Raw genomic sequence first — 26,278 nt, 5'->3', positions numbered from 1 at the left:
GAAAAAGTCCCAGGCCATAGTCTCAAATAACTTCCAGTAACATTAGCTTAATGTCTGCTACATCATTAGACACAAGGTTCTACAGAACAAACAAAATACTCTTCTTCAAAATTAAAGGATTTGCAAAGATGTTCACATTAAAGAAAAGAATACAGTTAGTTCAATGGGCCAGTCAGTTTCTATAAAACCCCTTGAAAAAATATGAAACAGTTATTAACTTGTCTATTTTAAAAATATTTTTTTTCTTGACTGAGTTTGCAGTCTTCTTCTTGTCACCAAATACCAAATGGACTTAACGTAAGAAAGGGGAAAAACCAAAATCAGATGTCAAACATACATGTGCACTTTTGGCATTGTATAATGAAGTACCGCTAAATCTTTGATGAATGAATGTCTTGAATACCAAATGGATTTTCAGGGGAAATATAAACTGACAAACATTTCTAAAGTTCTAAAGTCAATTTCCAAATTCTAAGTTATTCTTTCCTAATGTACAAAACCCTTAAGTCTTCAACAGAAAATACTTTTTTTAATTCCCCCCCCCAAAAAAACCTGAAAATTTGAAAATAAAAGCTTATATTTTAGGGAATTGGTGAGAAAATAATCCATTTTTATTTTTTAATTTCTTAACATTATTGCTTGACATAAAGTATAAATAAGATCAACCCAGTTAGAAATTCAAGGACCCACAGCTGAGTAGGTTTGAGGATCATCTATGAAGTGTTAGTGAATAATTAGAATTTAAGCATTTATTTGCATAAGTTTGGCTTTGTCCACAGGACCACATGATTCTGTTTTTTTTTTAATAGTTCTTTATTGGAGTATAATTGCTTCACAATACTGTGTTAGCTTCTGTTGCACAACAAAGCGAATCAGCCATATGCATACACATGTCCCTATATCCCCTCCCTCTTAAGCCTCCCTCCCGTCCTCCTTATCCCACCCCTCTAGATCATCACAAAGCACCAAGCCAATCTCCCCGTGCTATGCTGCTGCTTCCCACCAGCCAACTATTTTACATTCGGTAGTGCATATATGTCAATGCTACTCTCACTTCGCCCCAGCTTTGCCCTCCCACTCCATGTCCTCAAGTCTATTTTCTATGTCTACCTCTTTATTCCTGCCCTGCAGCTAGGTTCAACAGTACCATTTTTTTTTAGATTCTATATATATATGTGTGTTAGCATATGGTATTTGTTTTTCTCTTTCTGACTTACTTCACTCTGTATGACAGACTCTAGGTCCAACCACCTCACTACAAATAACTCAACTTTGTTTCTTTCTATGGCTGAGTAATATTCTACTGTATATATGTGCCACATCTTCTTTATCCATTCATCTGTTGATGGACATTTAGGTTGGTTCCATGTCCTGGCTATTGTAAATAGTGCTGCAATGAACATTGTGGTATATGTCTCTTTTTGAATTATGGTTTTCTCTGCATATATGCCCAGTAGTGGGATTGCTGGGTCATATGGTAGTTCTAACTTTAGTTTTTTTAAGGAAGCTCCATACTGTTTTCCAGTGTTTGTATCAATTTACATTCCCACCAACAGTGCAGGAGGGTTCCATTTTCACCACACCCTTTCCAGCATTTATTGTTTCTAGATTTTTTGATAATGCCATTCTGACCAGTGTGAGGTGATACCTCACTGTAGTTTTGATTTGCATTTCTCTAATTAGTGATGTTGAGCATCTTTTCATTTGCCCCTTGGCCATTTATGTCTTCCTTGGTGAAATGTCTATTTAGGTATTCCACCCATTTTTTAACTGGATTGTTTGTTTTTTTGATATTGAGCTCCATGAGCTGTTTGTATATTTTGGAGATTAATTATTTGTCTGTTGTTTCATTTGCAAATATTTTCTCCCATTCTGAGGATTGTCTTTTTGTCTTGTTTATAGTTTCCTTTGCTGTGCAAAAGTTTTTAAGTTTAATTAAGTCCTATTTGTTTATTTTTGTTTTTATTTCCATTACTCTAGGAGGTGAGCCAAAAAAGATCTTGCTGTGGTTTATACCAAAGAGCGTTTTTCCTATGTTTTCCTCTAAGAGATTTATAGTGACTGGTCTTACATTTAACTCTTTAATCCATTTGGAGTTTATTTTTGTGTATGGTGTTAGGTAGTGTTCTAATTCCATTCTTTTACAAGTAGCTGCCCAGTTTTCCTAGCACCACTTGTTGAAGAGGCTGTCTTTTGTCCATTGTATGTTCTTGCCCACTTTGTTGTAAATTAGGTGCCACTGATCTATATTTCTGTTTTTTGTACCAGTACCATACTTGTCTTGATTACTGTAGCTTTGTGGTATAGTTTGAAGTTGGGAACCCTGATTCCTCCAACTCCATTTTTCTTTCTCAGATTGCTTTGGCTTCAGGGTCTTTTGTGTTTCCATATGAATTGTAAAATTTTTTGTTCTAATTCTGTGAAGAATGCCATTGGTAGTTTGATAGGGATTGCATTGAATCTGTAGATTGCTTTGGGTAGTATAGTCATTTTCACAATGTTGATTCTCCCAATCCAAGAACATGGTATATTTGTCCATCTCTTTATGTCATCTTTGATTTCTTTCAGGATTTTATAGTTTTCTGAGTACAAGTCTTTCTCCTCCTTAGGCAAGTTTATTCCTAGGTATTTTATTCCTTTTCTTGCAATGGTAAATGGGAGTGTTTCCTTAATTTCTCTTTCTGATTTTTCATTGTTGGTGTATAGGAATGCCAGAGATTTCTGTGCATTAATTTTGTATCCTGCAACCTTACCAAATTCATTGATTAGCTCTAGTAGTGTTCTGGTGGCATCTTTAGGATTTTCTATGTATAATATCATGTTGTCGGCAAACAGTGACAGTTTTACTTCTTCTTTTCCAATTTGTATTCCTTTTATTGCTTTTTCTTCTGATTGCTGTGGCTAGGACTTCCAAAACTATGTTGAATAAGAGTGATGAGAGTGGACATCCTTGTCTTGTTCCTGATCTTAGTGGAAATGCTTTCAGTTTTTCATCATTGAGTATGATGCTTGCTGTGGGTGTCTCATATATGGCCTTTATTATGTTGAGGTAAGTTCCCTCTATGCCCATTTTCTGGAGAGTTTTTATCATAAATGGGTGTTGAATTCTGTCAAAAGCTTTTTCTGCATCTATTGAGATGATCATATGGTTTTTATTCCTTAGTTTGTTAATGTGGTGTATCACATTGATTGATCTGTGCCTATTGAAGAATCTTTGCCTCCCTAGGATAAATCCCACTTGATCATGGTGTATGATCCTTTTAATGTGCTGTTGGATTCTGTTTGCTAGTATTTTGTTGAGGATTTTTGCATCTATATTCATCAGTGATATTGGTCTATAATCTTCTTTTTTTGTGATATCTTTTTCTGGTTTTGATATCAGGGTGATGGTGGCTTCGTAGAATGAATTTGGGAGCGTTTCTCCCTCTGCAGTTTTTTGGAAGAGTTTGAGAAGGATTGGTGTTAGGTCTTCTCTAAATGTTTGATAGAATTCTCCTGTGAAGCCATCTGGTCCTGGACTTTTGTTTGTTGGAAGATTTTTAAGTACAGTTTCAATTTCATTACTTGTGATAGGTCTGTTTATATGTTCTAATTCTTCCTTGTTCAGTCTTAGAAAATTGTACCTTTCCAAGAATTTGTCCATTTCTTCATGGTTGTCCATTTTATTGGCATATAGTTGTTTGTTGTAGTCTTTTATAATCCTCTGCATTTCTGCAGTGTCAGTTGCGATTCCTCCTTTTTCATTTCTAATTTTATTGATTTGTGTCCTCTCCCTTTTTTTCTTGATGAGTCTGGCTAAGGGTTTATCAATTTTATTTATCTTCTCAAAGAACCAGCTTTTAGTTTTATTGATCTTTGCTATTGTTTTCTTCATTTCTATTTCATTTATTTCTGCTCTGATTTTTATGATTTCTTTTCTTCTACTGACTTTGGGTTTTCTTTGTTCTTCTTTCTCTAGTCATTTTAAGTGTAGGGTTAGATTTCTTATTTGAGATTTTTCTTGTTTCTTGAGGTGAGATTGTATTGCTATAAACTTTCCTGTTAGAACTGCTTTTGCTGCGTCCCATAGGCTTTGATTCGTGTTTTCATTGTCATTTGTTTTGTGTATTTTTTTATTTCTTCTTTTATTTATTCAGTGATCTCTTGGTTATTTAGTAGGTTATTTACTGTTTAGCCTCCATGTATTTGTGTTTTTTACAGTTTTTTTCCTGTAATTGATTTCCAATCTCATAGTGTTGTGGTCAGAAAAGATGCTTGATATGATTTCAATTTTCTTAAATTTACCGAGGCTTGATTTGTGACCTAAGGTGTGATCTATCCTGGAGAATGTTCCATGTGCACTTGAAAAGAAAGTGTATTCTGCCACTTTTGGGTTGAATGTTCTATAAATATCAATTAGATCTATCCGGTCTATTGTGTCATTTAAAGCTTGTGTTTCCTTATTTATTTTCTGTTAGAATGATCTGTCCATTGGTGTAAGTGGGGTGTTAAAAGTCCCCTACTATTATTGTGTTACTGTTGATTTCTCCTTTCATGGCTGTTAGCATTTGCCTTATGTATTGAGGTGCTCCTATGTCGGGTGCATAAACATTTATAATTGTTATATCTTCTTCTTGGATTGATCCTTTGATTTTTATGTGGTGTCCCTCCTTATATCTAGTATCAGTCTTTATTTTAAACTCTATTTTATCTGATACGATTATTGCTACTCCAGCTTTCTTTTGATTTCCAATTTGCATGGAATATCTTTGTCTATCCCCTCACTTTCAGTCTGTATGTGTCCCTAGGTCTGAAGTGGGTCTCTTGTAGACAGCATATATATGGGTCTTGTTTTTTTATCCATTCAGCCAGGCTGTGTCTTTTGGTTGGGGCATTTAATCCATTTACATTCAAGGTTGTTATCAATATGTATGTTCCTATCACTATATTCTTAATTGTTTTGGTTTGTTTTTGTGTGTCTTTTTCTCTCTTGTGTTTCCTGCTTAGAGAAGTTTCTTTAGCATTTGCTGTAGAGCTGGTTTGGTGGTGCTGAATTTTCTTAGCTTTTGCTTGTCTGAAAAGCTTTTGACTTCTCCATCAAATATGAATGAGATCCTTGCTGGGTAACCTTTGTTGTAGGTTTTTCCCTTTCATCACTTTAAGTATATCCTGCCACTCTCTTCTGGCCTGCAGAGTTTCCACTGAAAAATCAGCTAATAACCTTATGGGGATTCCTTTGTATGGTATTTTTTGTTTTTCCCTTGTTGCTTTTAATATTTTTTCTTTGAATTTAGTTTTTTTCGTTTGATTAATATGTGTCTTGGTGTGTTCTTCTTAGGACTTACCCTGTATGGGACTCTCTGTGCTTCCTGGACTTGGGTGACTATTTCCTTTCCCATGTTAGGGAAGTTTTCAACTATAATCTCTTCAAATATTTTCTCAGACCCTTTCTTTTTCTCTTCTTCTTCTGGGACCCCTATAATTCAAATGTTGGTGTGTTTAGTGTTGTCCCAGAGGTCTCTGAGATTGTCTTCAATTCTTTTCATTCTTTGTTCTTTACTCTGCTCCTTGGCAGTTATTTCCACCATTTTGTCTTCCAGCTCACTTATTCGTTCTTCTGCCTCAGTTATTCTGTTATTTTATTTATTTATTTATTTATTTTGCAGTATGTGGGCCTCTCATTTTTGTGGCCTCTCCCATTGCGGAGCACAGGCTCCGGATGCGCAGGCTCAGCGGCCATGGCTCACGGGCCTAGCCGCTCCGTGGTATGTGGGATCTTCCCGGACCGGGGCATGAACCCGTGTCCCCTGCATCAGCAGACGGACTCTCAACCACTGCGCCACCAGGGAAGCCCTATTTTTTTAAAATTAATTAATTTACTTATTTTAGTTTTGGCTGTGTTGGGTCTTTGTTTCTGTGCGAAGGCTTTCTCTAATTGCAGTGAGTGGGGGCCACTCTTCATTGCGGTGTGCGGGCCTCTCACTGTCGCGGCCTCTCTTGTTGCGGATCACAGGCTCCAGACGCGCGGGCTCAGTAGTTGTGGCTCACGGGCCCAGTTGCTCCGCGGCATGTGGGATCTTCCCAGACCAGGGCTCGAACCCATGTCCCCTGCATTGGAAGGCAGATTCTCAACCACTGCGCCACCAGGGAAGCCCCGTTATTCTGTTATTGGTTCCTTCTAGTGTATTTTTTCATTTCAGTTATTGTGTTTTTTATCTCTGTTTCTTTGTTCTTTAGTTCTTCTAGATCTTTGATAAACATTTATTGTAGTTTCTCAATGCATGCCTCCATTCTATTTCTGAGATTCTGGATTATATTTACTATCATTACTCTGAATTCTTTTTCAGGTAGATTGCTTATTTCCTCTTCATTTGGTCTTGTATGTTTTTACCTTGCTCCTTCATCAGTGACATATCTTTTTGCCATCTCAATTTTTTTTTATTTTTGATGTATGGGATTGTGTTCCTGTCTTACTGGTTGTTTGGCCTTAGGCTTCCAACACTGGAGTTTGTAGGCTCTTGGGTAGAGCTGGGTCTTGGTGCTGAGATGAGGAACTCCGTGAGACCTCACTCTGATGAATACTCCCTGGGGTCTGAGGTTCTCTATTAGTCCAGTGGTTCGGACTTGGAGCTCCCACCGCAGGAACTTCCATCCGACCCCGCGCTCATGAAACAAGATCCCGCAAGCCACAGGTTGACTTTGGGGTTCCTCCCATCTCCTTGGGCATTAGAGTCCCCCACCAGTGGCTGGCAGGCACCCTAGTTGTGGGGAGGTGCTAACGCCGCATCTTTCCATACCGCCATCTTGACTCTGCCTATGGACCACATAGGAATAATCCATTAAAAGCAGCTTTAAAAAATATAAACTGCTGGAGAAAAAAAAAAAAAGACAATGAAAACATTCTGACATCTCGTCATGATTTAGTGCTGATGAATGTATCTCACACTTGAAGTCTTTGCTTCCTAGTTCTGCCTTGTTCACTAACTCAACGTTTGACTTTGGGAAGATCACTTAATCTCTTAGGGCCTTGTATCTCTTATGTCAAAGGAAGTGGTTTGCCTGTAAATCTTTTTTTTTTTTTTTTGTAAAATCTTTAAAGTCCTCCTATTTCTAAAATATTATTAAATTATTCAGATACCATGGTATGATTTTGAAAAATTATTTAAATATTTACAGAAAAATATTTTGAAGGCACACTGAGGTAGTATGTAGAGAGTCTAAAAAAATCACTGAAGTGTAATATTGCTCCAATAACTGACCACTACTGGAGGGGGTGCAAGTTCTCTCTTAGAATTTATTTGCCTCAAATACTGATGGAGATAAAAGTATATGAATGTCTATTGTAAAAGTACAGACAATTAGATATAATTTAGCATAACAGATCTATAGATAACATAGACCATTACCTACATATTATTCATTAAATTTAATGCCATCTAGCGCTCAAGTAATTGTATTGAACTCCTCATTTGTGTGTTTGTTTATCTTGAGCAAAGTTTATTTCAAAGATCAGGGAGTTTGGGGTTAGCAAATGCAAACTATTATATATAGAATGGATAAGCAACAAGGTCCTACTGTACAGCACAGGGAGCTATATTCAATATTCAGTAATAAACCATAATGGAAAAGAATACAAAAAAGAAGAATGTATATATATGTTTAACTAAATCACTTTGCTATACAGCAGAAATTAACACAACATTCAAAATCAACTATATTTCAATTTTAAAAAAGAAAACAAACAGAATAGATGACAGTAACAAAAAAATAAAATAAAATAAAAAGAAAGGCAAAGATCAGTGCCCCTGAGTTAGTCAGGGGAAGGTCAAAGCTCATGACTCAGTCCTATGCATGTTAACTAAAAGTGTCAGAACTAGTGGTATTTCTCATTAAAGCCTTTCAATTGCAAGAGAGACAGAGAGAGAGAAACCACAGGGCAGGCATTTTTCTACAGTAGTTTGCTTTAGTGAATGTTGGACTAGTAAACCATTAACTGAATATAAAAACATTGAAAATACATATTTTCATGTTTGTTTTGTGTTGCCTGCCACCCTGACAACTAAGGGGAAAATAATGTATTTGTAGGAGTAGGTAATCCTTGTGTCTCTGAGTTCCTTATGTCTGAAATAATTGGCAGTGTGAATCTGAAATGCAGACACAGAAAGTCACCCTTGGTTTGATGCCATGTTTTTCTTTTTGCTTTTCATATTTTTATTTTGGTGTATTTTTTTCTGATATCAAATATTACCTTGGTGCTAAAAATCTAGAGGGGAAAATGCAGGCAGAAAAATGAAAAGAAATCATCTCATTACTTCTCTCCCATGTATGATGGGGCTCATGTGATTGGTGCATTAGACTTTGTAGTGTCATTTCACTCCTTTCTTTGTAGACATCAATACTAGGAAATAAAAAGGGAAGTTCTAAAGTGGGAGGAAAAGCACCCATTATTTATGTATGCACATAGTTTGTGAGGGTTTCTAACTATTGATCTTTAGGTAAATGTCTAGGCTGAAGTAGATTTAAATGTGTAGGTGGCTGGGCTGTATTTTTACATTTATTGTAATTAATATAAAGCAGGAAGGAGAAGTCAAATTGTCACTCATTATTTCCCCCAATTGCTTCTGCACAAGTAGGAAAGACAGGGGATTGCTTTCTATCTGCTTGAAATAGACATTTAAACTACAGTGAATTCAAAAACCCTTGGACATTTTTCTTAAAGTTTCCTTCAGTGAAAATTGATAAGAATCAAAAATTTATATTAAAAAAAAAATGGCAGGGCCATTGCTCCTAGCAGAGCTATCTGAATGATTTGCTAGGTCAAGCAATCTGTCAACTATTTTCCTCTAGATCAGAGGATTAGTATATCAGGCCAGAGTCTTATCCTGTATAACATTGAACAAACTTATTTTTAGAATCTGACAGAGGGTATGATTTGACACTCCTAAAGGAGATATCTAAGACTTTACTTCTAAAAAACTGAGTGGATATTATAGTAAAATATAATTCCTATGGTAAAGTACAGCTGTAAAGACTAAAATGCAGTTTGAATACATTCAGACTGAGTCTTCAATGCTTTCTCCATTAAATAAAGAGATTGCAAATTAAAAGTACTCAAAAATTGCAGTTGACATTCAGAAACTCATTAGCTTCATTCTTTTCCAAAATCACCATAGCAATTAGTCTAAACTTTAATTGGCCAAAATTGTTCATCACTGAAACACTGATTTTTAAGAAACATATTTTTTTCTGCCTTGGACTTAAATTTTTTAGAATTTTAAATCCATTCCTCTACCAGTTCCTGAAATGGTTGAGCACATTTGCATTTGCATTTTGTCTTTCCATGGAAGACATTCTTTTTCTTGAACTCTCTTATGCTGGCTTCTTATGCTTGGTCAGATGCTGTGAGCATCCTATGCCAATCAGCTATAGATTGCATGCAAATATATATTTCTCAAGGGAAAAATGGAAAAATTTGTACACAGGGATCCAATTTATATTTAGAAATCTCAGATAGGATCTTTTGTCATTCTTAACTATTTCTATGTGATATAATCTTTACATTTTCGTCTCACTTTAACTTCTTCAGTTTAAGACACTGCTTCCTTGTTAAAATATTTACCACCTTAAAATTACCCACTACAACTTAATACATTCAAACTTATATTCCTTCCTTCATATATTCAGTCAATTAGTTATTTGTTCATTCAGCAACTTCTAGTGCTGACACTGTGCTAGAAACAAAGAGGAAAGAGATGTGTTCTATGATCTAAAAATGCTTGTAAAGGCCAGGTAAACAAACAAGTGCAGTTAAATGTTAGGAGAACAAAGGCAGAAGGAGATACAGGGCACTCTGGGGGCCCAAAGGAAGGTATGGTTTTTACCATCTGAGAGAGGGGAGATGAAACAGAAGCTTTGTGGGTACAGATGATGCATGACCTGAGTGTTCAAAAGAGCTTTTCCAGATGGTCAATGGATGAAGGTACTCTTCTTCCAAAGGAGAACCAGAGGAAAAACACAGGCTGGGAAATGGCAGGGTGGATTCAGGAAACAACAAGGAGCTCAGCCTGGCTAAAGTAGAATGAGAGACAAGGCACAAGACTGAGTCAAGGCCCATTTAATGGATGATATCAAGACAGAGAGTGGATTTCAAACAGCAAAATATGGGTCAGGGGAAGAGTCAGCAAAGTTAAGCAAGAAAAATAATATGATACATTTTTTTTTCTTTTAGAGAGAACACACCAGATACTGGAAGAAATGGAAATGAAACATTTCAGAGTCTAGCTTTTGCTTCTGGTTAACAAAGTCTCTGCTACAGTGGAACAAAAACAGAAATATGCATAAGAGGGAGAGAAGTTGCTTTCCTTCATGAATGAGAAGAAGGGTGGAATATAGAATTCTGAGAATATGGGGACCCAAGCACATTCTTAACTCCATCTCTTTCACCTATGCTTGGTAAATATGTGGCTAAACATATAATTATATTCAATTAGTTTCTGTAAAACTCATATGATAAAAACCAAAACTATAAACCTATGATTGAGAAAACAAACTATATGATTGAAACTATAAACTCTATATTTGTAGAAATAATATGTATGGCAACGGTAACAAAAAGGACAGGAGTGGATAAAAGGAACTCTTTGCAAGGTTTTTACATTTTATTTAAAATGTTATAAAATTAACTCTAAGTAGACCATGGTAGGTTAAGAATGCATGTTGAAATCCCCTAAACATCCACTAAAAATAAAAAGCCAGTAAAGGAATTCAAAGAAAAAATAATCAAGTTAATCTAAAAGAAAGTAAGCAAGAAAGAAGACAGGAACAAATAAACAGATGAGAGAAATAGAAAATGAATAAAAAGTTATAGTTTGGTTTTGAGTTTTTGGTGGTTGTTGTTTTTTAATCCAGGTGAAGAATCTCTTGTCTTTTAATAGGAAGAAGTAATTTATTTATATCTAACATAATTTGTGAGATGAGATGGTAAATTCTGCTTTATCCATGAGGAAGAAATTGGTATAGAATATGCCTTTTCTCTGTAAACAATTAGAAAACTGGACCAAATATATGAAACAATTATTTTCAGACATTGGCCAAAAGGTAGCAGAGCACTGTAATTCCTTCACAAATGAGTTAAGCCCTACCTGCCAGAAGCAAAAAAGGCACATGAGAATGGCTTCTTTTCAAAAACATGCAAGTCAGAAAGTAATGAAACAGTATTTTTAAATGCTGAAAGAATTTTATATCCAACAAAATATTTTCAAAAACAGCACGCAAATAAGGACTTTAAATTATTTACTTATTTAGATAATTATTTATTTAAAAATATTTTGAGGTATAATTTGCATATAACATATTAGTTTCAGGTGTATCATATGATAATTTGATATTTGCACATATTGCAAAATGATCAGCACAATAAGTCTAGTTAACATCTGTCACCAAACATAGTTATAAATTTTTTGTTGTTGTGATGAGAACTTCTAAGATTTACTCTTTTAGTTACTTTCAAATATGCAGTACAGTATTATTAACTATAGTCACCATGCTGTACATTACATCCTCAGGACTTATTTATTTTATAACTGTTAAGTTTGTATCTTTTGATCCTCTTCAGGCATTCCACCCCTTTCCACCTCCCCACCTCCAGTTTCTGGCATCCACGAGCTCCGTTTGTCTTTTTTTTTTTAATTCCACATATAAGTGAGACCATATGGTATCTGTCTTTCTCTGTCTGACTTATTTCACTTAGCATAATGCCCTCAAGGTCCATACATGTTGTTGCAAATGGTAAGAGTTCATTTTTTTTATGGCTGAATAATATTTCATGGGATGTATATATGATGTTTTCTTTATCTACTCATCCATCGATGGACAATTGTTTGTTCCATGTCTTGGCTATTGTAAAAAATGCTGCAGTGAACACAGAGGTGCACGTATTTTTTCATGTTTATGTTTTTGTTTTCTTCAGATAAATACCCAGGAGTGGAATTGCTGGATGATATGGTAGTTCTATTTTTAAATTTCTGAAGAACATCCATATTGTTCTCCATAGTGGCTGCATCATTATATTTCTACCAATAGTGCACAAGCCTTCCCTTTTCTCCACAGCCTTGGCAACACTTGTTATTTCTTGCCTTTTTGATGACAGCAATTCTAACAGGTGTGAGAGGATAGCTCACTGGGGTTTTGATTTGCATTTCCCTGATGTAGTGATGTTGAGCATTTTTTTTTCATGTACCTGTTGGCTACCTGTTTGTGTTCTTTGGAAAAAAATGTATGTTCAGATAGTCTGCCCATTTAAAAAAAAAAAAAAATTAATTAATTAATTTATATTTGGCTGTTTTGGGTCTTAGTTTCTGTGCGAGGACTTTCTCTAGTTGTCGCAAGCAGGGGCCACTCCTCATTGCGGTGCACGGGTCTCTCACTATCGCGGCCTCTCTTGTTGTGGAGCACAGGCTCCAGACGCACAGGCTCAGTAGTTGTGGCTCACGGGCCCAGTTGCTCCGCGGCATGTGGGATCCTCCCAGACCAGGGCTCGAACCCGTGTCCCCTGCATTGGCAGGCAGACTCTCAACCACTGTGCCACCAGGGAAGCCCCAGTCTGCCCATTTTTAATCTGATTGTTTTGCATTTTGCTATTGATTTGAATGAGTTCTTTATATATTTCAGATATTACCTTCTTATCAGATATATGATTTGCAATTATTTTCTCCCATTCAGTAGGCTGCCTTTTCATTTTGTTGCAGAGGCTTTTTAGTTAGATGTAGTCCCACTTGTTCATTTTTGCTTTTGTTGCAAGACTTTTTTAGAGAAGCAAAAGCTGGAAGAATTGCTAGCATATTTTAACCACAAGAAATATTAAACAAAGTTCTTAGGTTGAAGGTAAATGATCCCAGATGGGAACATATATGTATACAAAGGACTCAAAAGTGCCAGAAATGGTAAATTAGCAGTAAATATAAAATATTTTCTTTTTTCTTGTAATAAAATATACATAACATAAAATTTACCATTTTGACCATTTTATGTGTACATCTAGATCAGTGGTATTAAGTACATTCACATTATTGTATAACCATCACCACCATCCATCTCCAGAACCTTTTCAGCTTCCACAAAATTCTTTTTTTTGGTTTTGTTTATTTTTCACTTGTTTAAATGATATTATACTATTTAAAGCAAAAATAATGACAATGTATTTTGGGATTGATGAAGCAAAGTATATGATAACAAGAGTGCCAAGTGGAGGAGATGTAAGTTTACAGTTGTAATGTCCTCACGTTATACATCAAGAGGTATAATATTATTTTTATGTTGAATAAATCATTTAAATAATTTAATAATTTTAAAAGCAAATTGTGAAAAGTTAAGATGCATACTGTAAACCATAGAGAAACCACTAAAAATATAAAGCAAATAGATATAGCTAATAAGCTAACAGTGGAGAGAAAATTGAATACTACAAAATAATTATATGATCCAAAAGACACAAAAGCAGAAAAAAAAAATGAACAAAGAAGAAATGGGACAAATGGAAAGCAATAGTAAGATTGCAGCCTTAAATGCAACCCTATCAATAGTTACATCAATTCAAATGATTTAAGTACACCAATTAAGAGGCAAGACTGTCGGAAGAGATAAAATAATGGAGTACCCAATTACATGTTGTCTACATGAGATATACTTTTACTATAATGACACAGGTTTAAAGGTTTAAAAGCTAAAGAATGGAAAGAGATGGACCATGCATTATAAAGCTGTTATGATACACTGAGAGGAATATAGCACCACTTCTGTTATAGTCCTGCCAAGAATGCATACCCTGAATCTGATCATGAGACAAACCCAACTGGAGGGTCATTTGTCCCACAAAATAGCTGACCTGTCCTTCTCAAAAGTGTCGATGTTATAAAAGCCAAGGGAAAACTGAAGAATTGTCCCAGACTGAAGGAGACTAAAGAGACCTGTAAGAGGTAGTTCTGAACTGGATCCTTTAAATATAAACATTATTGGAACAACTGGCAAACGAATAGGGTCCAAAGAGGTAGCCTAAAGAATTAAACCAGTTAGCTGACAGTGTTGCATCAATGTTAATTTTCTAATTTTGATGGCTGCATTTTATTATGTAGGAGCATATTGAATATCTTTGTTTTTAGGAAATATATACTAAAATAATCAGGGTATTGAGGCTTCAGATTGATAACTTATTTTCAAATAGAACAGGAAAAAAAATTCTTTGTGCTACTTATGCAACTTTTCTGTATGTTTGAGAATTTTTTTTAACTTTAAAATTGACTATTAAAAAAAAGAACAATAATCAGAATAACACTGAACTTCTCAGTAGTAACATTAGATGATGGAGATAGAGGGGTACTGACTTCAAAAGTCTGAGGGAAACTGTTTTTCAACAAATAATTCAATGCCCAAGCCACCTATTAATCAAGGATGAGTGTAGAACAGCAACATTTTCAGATACACAAGAACTCAGAAAGCTCTTATCAGAACTGAAGAATCCACTCTATTTAAATAAGGGAAGACGAAAAAATAACATCCATTGGTGAAGAGAAATATTAAAATGGTAGTGTTCATGTTGCCGAAAGTGTTAAAAGAGGTGCCCAAGAGTAGCCAAATCGGGAGGTGGACAGTGGTAGATCTGGAAATTACTATTCTTCATTTAAAAATAGGTACATGTATTCCTTTATGATGATGTTAAAGAATTATATTCTTTAAAATAAATGAAATATGGTGAAGTGAGTAAATAAGTAAAGATGTAAGTGAAGGCTATTCTTAACAATAGAAGGATGGAGAATGCAGGAAAGGTAGCTAGAGAAGGAACATAGGTATGAGAGATTTTTTTTCCTGCTAAATTAAGAAAAATAAGCATGATTTTATAATCTGAAGGAAAGCCAGAAGAGTGGGTGATCAAATAAAAAGAACTAGAAGGAGCACTTTTTCAACTACGCTGGTAGAAAGTACGTGACATGCCACGTAGATAGAGATAATTTGAAGTCTTGTGTACTATAGAGAGCCCCACTTTTTTCCATATAGATCATATGTTAAGAAAAAATGGGACATACAGAATAAAGAGGATTTTGAAGCTTGGTGAAGATTTGAAGTCATATTTGTGGCTAATAGATGAGGGAGCTGAAACAGGGACACGTTGGATTGCTGAGCAGCATTGGATGGTCCCGTGAAGAGATGACTGTACATTTTCAGTAGCGCTAGTTGTACATTTGTATGTTTCTTTTTCCTCAAATGTTATTACAGCCTGGGTACAAACAAGTGATAACCAAGGGGGTGGTCCAAACTTTTCCAGGAGAAAAGGAAGTGAAACTATGCAAGGATGACAGACAGGATTAAGACGGAGGGGTTGAAAAGCTGGAGGTCAAAATGCACTGGAACAGCAGTAAGAGTGAGATTACAGGAGCACAGAAGTAGGATGATGTGAAATGTAGTCCAGGCAAGAATGGGGTTAAGGAGAGGGAGACTTGGAATTGGGACTGCTGATTCAAAAAAATCACCATTCCAAAGGAGCACGTTGGTGGAAAATAATCAGGGCTCCTCATGTAGAATGAAGAAAAGCAGATAGTGGTGCCCCGGGAACGTGGAGCTCTCCAGTTGTTATGGGGAAGTTAGGCTGACTTAGAGCCTCTTTGCTGTATCCTTGCATTCTTGGGGCTGACATTTCTTGGATGAATCAAACTTCCACCATATTAAACTATCTGTGGGTGATAAGCCACCTACTATGAAGTTGGCCTTTTCCAGATTTCGATCTTTGCACCAATTTAACACCTTAGTCCTTTCTAGCAAGGTTGTTTTTTATTTATGCTTTCGATTTCCTCTGCATTTCAGTGATAGTTGTCTTGGCACACAGTCCCAGCTGCAGACAGCTTTTATTTTTAGGTTTCCCTATTCAGAAAGAGTAGTCCCTGTTTAGGGATTTCACTGTCATTCTAAGCTTTCCACTGATCTGCGACCCTGCAGCTTTCTTCAAATTCAAGTCTCTGGGGAAACCTTTCGAAATGCTGAAAAGACAAGACAGCATTTTGTACAAGGGAGAAAAAGCAACCAAAAAGAGATTCCAGAACCGAGAAGATACCACAAAAAGGACAGGAAAATGAAGACAGTGACAGAAGCCAAAAGGACAAAAGACAATACATCAGACCCTTAATAAGCCAGCCAGAAGCATCAAGACCAAGGGCAATAACTTGTAGCTAGAGGTTTGCAAACAGGGAAGGAAATTCTTGCTTCATAATTCCCCAAAGTACCACCCAAGGTACTATAGGTCATAAAAATACTTCCTATTGCTAAAATAAGGAAGTTACTTCCTGGTCCACAATATTAGTGAACTGGTTAGATTTTGAGGACTCTCCTTGAAACTCATTCAGGTATAGATCTTCAAATAAGTACATTATTTGAGTTCAACAACCTTATGTTGAACCTATATTTTAAAAAAGCAATAGTATAGTTAACTAATTGTGCCTAGATATTGAAAATACATTTATCTAAGCATTGCCATAATTTATAAAGGATATGTTCAAGTCCCTTATCCCGATATTTAGCAGTCCTAGTAATGACGCACGAAAGATGAACAAATATCCTGTAAAGTAGTTGTAATCAAACGTAAAGGTACAGTTTAGGGCATGCATAAAGTGCCTTTAAACATGGGTGTCAGGAGCAATACGTACTTCAAATGATGCCCCAATATGCCACATTTTGTTCTCTTTGAAGAGCCTGGAAGGGATGATGGTTAGGAGAGGATACAGTAAGCAAGGTACAGGGCAATTGCAAAATTGCAGAAGGAAAGAATTGTACTAGAAAGCATTAAAATTTTGTGGCTCCCAAATAAGGCCCTTCTTATCTCAGAAGATTTTAAGAATGATTTTTCCGTCATTTATTTCTTAAAAATGAATGCTATTTTAATCATTGAGGTATACCTAGGGAACACTGAAAGGCCATTAACAATTGAAACTAACTCAGATGTAGCAGCACTTGCCTCCACTCACAGCTTCACTCCTGGTTACTGCCTTCTGCTCTCTCCATATGTGGTTCTCCACCCAGGCTCATTCATTCTCAGCAGGATGGGAGGGAACCCAAGAAGTAGGTGCAGGAGAGCAGGCCGCCTGGGCTCAGGCTCCTGTCCTGGCCTCCTGTCCCACAAGTCGTGCTTTGTCCTTACAGTTCTTTGGCTCCCCTGGCAGTTTCTGATGGCCTGCCTGTTTGGCCACACATTTAGCTTTTACCCCTTCTATTTCTGCGGATCATCTAGAAGCTGTTTGCTGGGGCCTCTAAAACTCCTGACTTGCTCTGACTTCCAATACTTATGTCTGTCTTCTTGATTCTTTGTTTATTCATTTCCCTGATGTTTTAAAATACATTTCTCCCCAGTTTTAGGGCTTCTTCTGACCTCCACTTTGCCCTGTCCCTACATATTTTGCTGTAATTAGTGTTGTATGAAAGAAGCTAATCAACCAATACTTGAAATTTATAAAAACTTTGAAGTGAGAAAGAAAAAACTTATTTTTTTCAATGTGTCCCCATAGATTTGACTATCAAACTTCAGAGTCAAAAGGGTGGCAATCAGCAACCTTAAGGGATAAACAACTTCTGGGGGTTGTGCGATGACAATGGGTCAAAGCTTCAGCTCTACTATGTTGTAACTTTGATCAGGATAAACAACGATGATGACGACGACAACAATTGTAATAATGATACTTTCCCCCTAGTGTTAGCATAAAGCTGGATAAATAGAAACTGTTCAATATGTACTAACTTTTATGGTGATGAATAAAAATGTGTAATGATCATTAAGATTTAGATTGACTTTTAGAGGGACTTCCTCTAGAAGGCGCCTGGCTCCCCCAAATTTTCTCACATCTATGGCATTCTCTTACCCTAGCAGAGCTTCTCAGTATTATTACTGTGCTGTTTTCTAGAAGGTCCACATCTACACTTCTAGCTTTGTGGCAATACTGTCCCTCCCAATAGTCTCTGCTGACACATTTTACCTGGTATGATGGTCCCTATCTAGTCAGATGCTATCTTTCTGTCCTGTGACACACTTACCAGAGGTGTGTCTCTCAAAGATCATCAGCTGACCTTAGGAATCACTTGGAAAGATTCCCTCCTGAATATGACTCAACACCTCTGGCTCAGCCATTCATATCTCATCACCAATGACCGTCAGGAAACAAGGTCAGTACAGAAATGGCACTCGCCTCGTTTACTATCTCGATCTTCTCCTCATTATGAGAAACCTCATAATCCTTAGGTTATGATGATTTATATTGCCCTGTCTCTACAGTTCTTCCTTGGCTCTCATATAGCACTTGTCACTTGTGATTGTAATTGGTTGTTTTCAGCATGTCTCTCCTTCAAAACTCTAAGCTTTATGAAAACAAAGAAAACGTATGTACCTCCTGATGATGGCTTTATTCTGAGTTCCCAGCCCAAGGATCAGCAGTAACACATAGCGGTTAAGAGCTTGTGATCTGGAGCCTGGCTGCTTGGTTCAATTTATGACTCCAGCTCTACTATCTGTGTGAATTTTGGCAAGTTACTTAAATTACTTGTATTTCAGTTTACTTGCATGAAAAATAGGTATTTTAGTAATAGTGTTTACCTCTTGGGGAAGATTAAATAAGTTAATATGCATAAAGCACTTAGAATAGTGCTTGGCACAGAGCAAATGGCTATTAGAGTAGGTTCTCAATAAACGTTTGCTAGACTAAGAAATGCCACAGTAGGTCCAGCCGTCAGCACTCTGCACATGTCATTTCATCAATCTGAATAGTCCAGCTGCCTTCAGAGCCTCTTGATTTTCTTCACACATGTTTTTCATTTACTGCCTCTCAGGCTTTATTGTATTTGTGTCAAATCTACTTGTGTAAACATTCAAAAAAGCAAAACAGTGCTACATAGTTTTAAAAACTGTTATAATTTAGCTCTATGGATTTCTAAAACTTCACATACAAAGCGCTTAACTGCCTCACCTGAGGTTTTATGTTGCTGATCAAATGCACTCATTTCATAAATACGTAGTAACATGGTGTGTGGTGTGTAAAGAACAATGCTAGATTAATGTTTGCGTGTGCACATGTACTTGTGTATATTTGCATGTGTGCGTGCAGTGGGAGGGGAGCTGATAATGCCGAAGATGAATAAGATGAAGTTTCTGCTCTATGGAATCTTAAAATTTAATAAATGAGATAACCATGCAAACAACTAGCTAAATCCCAAGGCCCGATCCTCTGGGAGCCTGTAAAATCTGCATCCTGCGCTGAGAAAGCATAATCTCTCTTTGTGTCTATAATTTCACCCAGGCTGGCATCTGAGTTAGAGAGTAGACTCCTAACGTTTCACATTCTCTGTTTGTACAATGTCCTACATCTGTGAACACAGAAGTAAACTGCTGCTATTAGCACAATGTGAAAAGCACTTTTCCCCTGAAAGGAACAAAAATTTTGCCATGAAGCTATAGAAAAAGGTAAGTCTTTCAGGAAAAAGACTTTTCCAAAAAGGACCTCCTAAAGAACATTTTAAAGTATTTAAACAAACAAACAAACCAGGATGAGTAGAGTTTAAGCCTATGCCCCTTCTATATTCTCTTATCCTGTGTCTTTTGACCTTTAGTGAATCACTTCTTTGGGTTACTTATTTCCACCCTCACTTTGTCATAGTAGTAAGAGAATTCTCAGAGGGGAGACTATAGAAGTCTGTCAGCAGCAGGGTCCATTCTGGCAGGAAAACTATTCTATAAAAGAAAAAGAAATGGATTTCCTTTCCCTGTAGTTCAATATTTTCTTCCTCTACACATTGGCTAAATTCCTCCATCCTATTTCCTCACAAATTCAGGGTTGGGTTGCCCCACTGTCAGAGAGCTCTCTTCATTATGATTATCTGTGTTAATGCCATGTCATTAATCCTCATGGGTGTAAGGAGGCCTCACACTGAATGAATGGGGAAGGTCACCATGGAAACGTTTGTCTCCATAGCTGACTCACTGCAACCCCCATAACTGCTGAACCACATCTTGTCCGCCATCTGAATTGCACTGGATGAAGCCACACATTTGGCATCTACTATAGAACCATATTCTTTTTAAAAGCTATAAAAATCTATGCCAAGGAAACATACCTCAGACTTAGGGTAAAAATACCATTTCAGATGTGTCTAAGTGGCTGATGCCATGCAATTACTTGTTAACACCTTTTAATAAACACACAGAGTGAACGTTACCTGTGGTTTTCCAGCTCCCAGTTACTGCATGGTGTTGTAGCCTCTGGAAGTGCCCATGTAGGAAATGAGCAAAACACCGACAGCCTCACATTTCAGAAAGGATAATATTCAGGGTTGGTGTGCTCTATCAACCTGTATCACAGTGAACTGGAGGGGGAAAAAAAGGTCTTTGCTGAGGTGTTGCTTTGTTTTGGTTGTTTCAATGCAAAAAACTTAGCAAGATAACCCATGTAGAAAAAATTACATTTGAGAACTACAGATTTCTCACTTAGCCTTATCATGGAAAGGCAGGATATGAGCATTTCCTAGATGGGAAATTAGGTTTATGCTGGGAAATATCAGGCATAAATAAAATCACATGAGAACTACAGTGTACATCCCAGCCACCTCAGCACAGCTCAGTGGAGCAATCTGTCTAGTTCTATATTCAGAGCTGGCTGTGATTATTCAAACCTAGGCCCAAGCAGGAGAGGCAAGCATGGGAGTGAAAAAAGGGAATGGGCTATTCCCCAAGCTGCACACTGTCACTGGATCTTCACAGAGGCAGGTAGGTCCTCATTTCTTGTTTATACGTCGGATCTCAGGTGGAAGTCTTAAACTTGACTGATAATAGTAGATGTTTACATAGCACTTGCTTAAACATATGCCAGTCTGTACATGTATTAGCTCATTTGATTCTATAAATTATAATATGAGGTAGGTATATTCTTTACTTCATTTGAGAGGTTAAGAAACTAAGGCATGGAACGATTTAGTGATTTCCCCATGGTCACATAGCTCTTAAGTGACAGAACTGAGACATAAGCCTAGGCAGTCACCCTCCAGAGTTCAATTATGTAACCATTAAACCATACATTTGCTTCTTGTGGAGTCCCATTTATTCTTTCTCTCCCTTTTCCTCTTTCCCTCCTTCTCTTCCTCTCCTCTCTTTACCCCCTCTCTCCATCTTTCCCTTTCTCTCCCCTCTCTCCTCCTTCCCCACATTTCTTTCTCTCTCACCTCCTTCCTCTTACTCTCCCCCATCTGCCTCCCATCTCTACCTTCATGCCCACTCCCACTATCACATTTTTTCTTGGAAGGTTTGGGATATCTTAAACTCATACAGTGAATTCAGTCTCTTTGTTTACATTATTGAAGTACACCATGTACCTGGTGTTATGGACTGAACTGTGCCCCCTTCCCCCACAACAAATTCATGTGTCCAACCTTAACCCCTAATGTGACTGTATCTGGAGACAGGGCTTTAAAAAAAGGTAATTAAAGTTAAGTGAGGTCCTAAAGATGGTGCCCTATTCCATTATAACTGGTGTCCTTATAAGAACATAAAGAGACACCAGGGATGGCTATGCACAGAGAAGAGGCCACGGGAGGAAACAGGGAGAAGATGGCCATCTGAAAGCCAAAAAAGAGAGGCCTTAAGAGAACATGGCTGGTGGGGACTTCCCTGGTGGCCCAGTGGTTAAGACTTCACGCTCCCAAAGAAGGGGGCCCAGCCGGATTCGATCCGAGGTCAGGGAACTAGATCCCACGTGCATCCCTCAACTAAGAGTTTGCATGCTGCAACTAAGACCCAGCGCAACCAAATAAATAAATAATAATTAAAAAAAAAAAAAGAGAACATTGCTGGTGCTTTGATTTTGGATTTCTGGCCTCCAGAACTTCAAAGCTATTCTAGTAAATTCCAGAACTTCAAAGCTATTCTAGTAAATTGTTCTATTATTTTAAAGTCTAAAGGCTCTGGGTCTTGCAGACAAATAGAGCTCCTCTACAACAAAACACAAAACTCCCATTATTAAGGGAGTTTTATCCCCCCGCCTTTTTTTTTTTTAACTTACTAGATCACTGGTTTATTATCAGTGCTCTACATGTTCAGGGAAACTTCTCTAGTAATGAGCTATAGAAATGATCCCTGAGAGTATAGCCTTGCTAATCCCATTTTTAGCTCCTGTATTTCCCAATATGTTGCATACCATCTGTTAATCTAATGAAATGTCCCAAGGCTCAAACTGTAAATTTTAAAACCTCTCACTTCTTTTGATATGTGATTGAAGATCCCACTCTAATGTGGATTAGTTCTTCAATGAAGGAGTAAGGACAACTAGAAGTTTAAGCAGATTTGGAGCTGGGCTGCATGACTAATGTCACTTGTCTTAATTCCCAACTTCCAGTCAAGAATGGTGTTGGAATCCATTTACTTACCTTTCACTCCAATCATACTTATGGAAAGGGCAAGCAGAGAACCGCCCCTTGAAGATTGGGGAGCTACACCAAATGGTTACTGAAATCTGAGCAGATTTGAGAAAGGAAGAGCAATGTAAACACTTCAAAGAACTGCTGGATGGGTTTTGAGGTGACAAAGCTATTACTGGTGGATAGTCAGCATGAAGAGTCCTGTGTCCTTAGGGAACATGTTCAAAAAATGAATAGATGGAGACTTTAAGGGAAGACAGACAAACTGAACCATATTAAATGTAAACCAGGCAAAAGATTAAATCCAGGCCAGGGTTTGTTACTGTTTTGGTGAGATTATCCACTCTAGGGTGGGGAAGGTACCTTTGGAACATAAAAAACTCACTGACTTCATGTGGTTACTCCAGAGATCTAAAGAGTACGATTTGAAAAACAAATGAAACAAATGGCCAGGCCTGAGAGAGAAACTGAGAGGTCAAGAAAATGAAAAATAGTCACCGAAAACCTACAAATGGTGAGAGACCTACATAAAATAAAGAGGCCAATTTAAGAAACAAATTAAACTGTTAACAGGTGCATGCCTTGATTATCTTGTGTGATCATCTAACTCTTTGGGCTTATCAACATTAATGAGAGACCACCAGCATTCCAGTAATTAAAAATCCCAGGCCACAGCTGCTGAAGAAACTTGAAACCCACCCAGGTGTCTGAGTGAGATGCTTCTGCCAGGATTCAGCAGTAATTGTAGAGGAATAAGTATGGACTTTAATTTCTTTGAAAAATTAGCTTATAAGGGGAAGATTTGATGTGTCAGCTCAACTGGGCTAAGAGATTCCTTGAGAGTTGGTAAAATATTATTTCTGGGTGTGACTGTGAGGGTATCTTTGGAAGAAAGTAGCTTTTGAATCAGTAAACTGAGTAAAGAAAATCACTTTCACCAATGTGTGTGGATATTATCCAAACTGTTGAGCACTTATATGGGAGAAAAAGGTGGAGGAAGGGTGAATTCACACCCTCTACTTGAGCTGAGATATCCATCTTTTGTGCTCAGACTTGGACTTAACACCATCACCCCTAGGATTCTCAAGACTTTGGACTGAATTATACCACCAGCTTTCCTGGTTCTCCACTTGCAGACAGCAGATTGTCCTATTTCTTGGCCTCGAAAACCACATAAGCCAATTCTGATAATAAATCTATAATAAATTCCTAAATAAATATCCATATATGGCCTATTGGTTCTATTTCTCTGGAGAACCCTGACTAGTACAGGGCCTGAGCTCAGCTTAGGCACTTTTAACTTATAATACACTGGAACTTTATGAAAACTAATTTGGCCCTAAATTTTCTAGAAAATAAAACTTCTGTTATCAGTGCTAATACTTCTTTTCTCCCTTTGTCCTTTTTATATTAGGATATATTACCAGAAGAAAGATTAAAAATTTAATGATCTCATAGGATATCCTGCCAATGTATACTTCAAAAATTTACCCCAATTTACTTGCCACTAACAATATATAAATATGCAATTTTAATCTGCTTCGTCAAAATAGGGTGTTGTCATGTTTTACATTTTGTTTCAGTCAGGACAGGCTATATTATCCATAGTAGCAAACAATCCCCAAACCTTAGTGACTTACAGTAACTTAGGTTTATGTCTTGCTCAAACTATTTATCTTTTTCAGGCTCGATGGGCACTCTGCTCTGGAATCCTACCCAGGAGAGATCTGGAGGACTTTACATCAGAAATGGAATATTCTAAGCCGGAAGTGAAAAGCAGCACTTACGTTCACATCCCCATTAGCCATAACTAGTCATATGGCTTCACCCAGTCATAAGTTGCCCAGGAAATACAAATCTACCATGTACAAAAAAGGAAGAGAGCTAGAAAATACTTCATGAGATCAGCACTCGGATTGTGACACATTTTCACAAATTTCATAGTGGAAAAATGACACCTTGCCTTATTTTGCATTAATACTGCAAGAAACGTTGAGAAATTTCTCCTTTGAGAAATTTCATGCTCTTCTTGTCTTGCATATTAATGGGTATGTTGGTGGAGTCCAATAAAAAGTTGGTTGAGGAACTGAAGTTGTTCTCAAGTTATTACCAAGGACTTGCCATGGCCTCCCTTTACCAAGAAGTTCCATACAGGGAAAAATTCTGGAGGGTAGTGATCACTTGATCTGCAACACTTCTTAGATTCGTTTCAGTAGGGGCAATGACTGTTAGCAATGTTTGGTAACCTATGATTGACTTGTATTTACAGCAACACAACAGGCAGTCTACCTTACTTTGCCAAATGTATCTATTTTTCCAAGGTACAGTTTGTTTGGCTTTTTTCAATTGGAAGTGACATTAGTTAGTAAAAGAAAAACATATGGCCTCAGGTAAAAATTATAGAAGTTCCCTAGTTTAGACATGCTGGATATGTGTGGTCAAATAATATCAGAATTCTTTCTCCTCCTATCTCTCACGTCTTTTTTCCTCATGTTGATCCTTGACAGTTTTTCTCTACGTGGCTAAAAAAAAGAAGCTTTGTAAGCTTATAGGTAAGCTCCAAACCTATATCATTACTGGAACTGTGGATCTCAGAAAGTAGGATATGACCTTCCTTTTTCCACATATTTATCAATCCTCAAAAAGACACTGCATAATCTTGCCTGAAAATATCCCCAAATGGGACCAACCTCTCTATTTAGGGGCATGGGATATACTGATTGGCCAGCTTTGGTTCACCCAGGTATGGGCCAAATTGTATTCTCCCCCAAATACGTATTTTGAATTTCTAACCCCTAGTAACTCAGAATGTGACTGTATTTCTTGGAATATGTTCTTTAAGGATGTAATTAAGTTAAAATGAGGTCATTAGGGCAGGCCCTAATCCAATATGACTGATGTTCTTATAAGAAGAGGAAATTTAGACACAGATGTGTACAGAGGGGAAGACTATGTGAAGGTACAGGGAGCAGATGGCCGTCTACAAGCCAGACAGTGAGGCCTCGAAAGATATCAACCCTACTGACACCTTGATCCTGGACTTCTAGCCTTTGGAACTGTGAAAAAGTAAATTTTTATTGTTTAAGCCATCCAGTCTTTGGTACTTTCTCTTGAACGCCCTAGCAAACTAATACACATTTCCAATCCTGTAGTGTGACAGGGTAAATGTGACCCTTTGATTGCCCACCCAACCACTAACTCCAGAATGGGAGACAGGCAGTCATCAGGAGGAAAGGAGAGGTTGCATGACTTGAAGAAGGAGAGAGTGATGCTGGACATATAATTGTTGATGTTCTCACAGATGGAGAGTAACTATCTGCCTTGGTCAAAAGGTCATGATTTCATGGCACCATTCTGGAAGAAGAGTTTATTATCTATGATAGATTTCTTATTTAAACTTTTCAAAACATTCTGAACCTCAGCTTCAATCATCACAATTTGGTATACGTTGGAATGGCAGCAGAGGATAGTATTTACGAGGCAAGAGAGAGCATTACCATCACACTCGGAGGGGGCAGATAGTGTTAATTGGAGGGGTGTGGTCAAAAAAAGCCACATTCCCAAAGACTCCTGGTAGCCTGGGTGGAAAGAATCTACTGGTTTTGTTAATTAGAAGATGACTCATGGCATACATTAATGAAAGCAGTTTCATTCCTGTGATTGGACAGAACTCTGGTGGACAGAGGAAGTGAGGAAGTCCTTTTCCTATCTCTTTTTTCTTTGGAAAGTATTTTGTCTAATGGAGTGATAGCTAGATGAGGTATTTTATAGGAGGGCTGCTTTTTTATTATAGAATAAAAGTGTTATTGACCAACTCGGAAGAAGTTCGAGTAGGAGATAACTGCAAATAGCGTGAAGAGACAGAAACAAT

The 26,278-nt window shown here is 37.2% G+C and overlaps 1 long non-coding RNA gene across 1 annotated transcript; it reads left to right on the top strand.

Moving 5' to 3' along the window:
- Window positions 1-20,041: 20,041 nt before the first annotated feature.
- Window positions 20,042-24,398, top strand: LOC125960733 (uncharacterized). Its single transcript, XR_007470712.1, has 3 exons — window positions 20,042-20,127; window positions 20,675-20,764; window positions 24,093-24,398. It is a non-coding gene; the product is annotated as an uncharacterized LOC125960733 (long non-coding RNA).
- Window positions 24,399-26,278: the final 1,880 nt, after the last annotated feature.

This window comes from Orcinus orca, chromosome 12 (assembly GCF_937001465.1).
Source record: "Orcinus orca chromosome 12, mOrcOrc1.1, whole genome shotgun sequence".
NCBI lineage: Eukaryota > Metazoa > Chordata > Mammalia > Artiodactyla > Delphinidae > Orcinus > Orcinus orca.
This window is presented reverse-complemented; position numbering and strand designations above follow the sequence as displayed.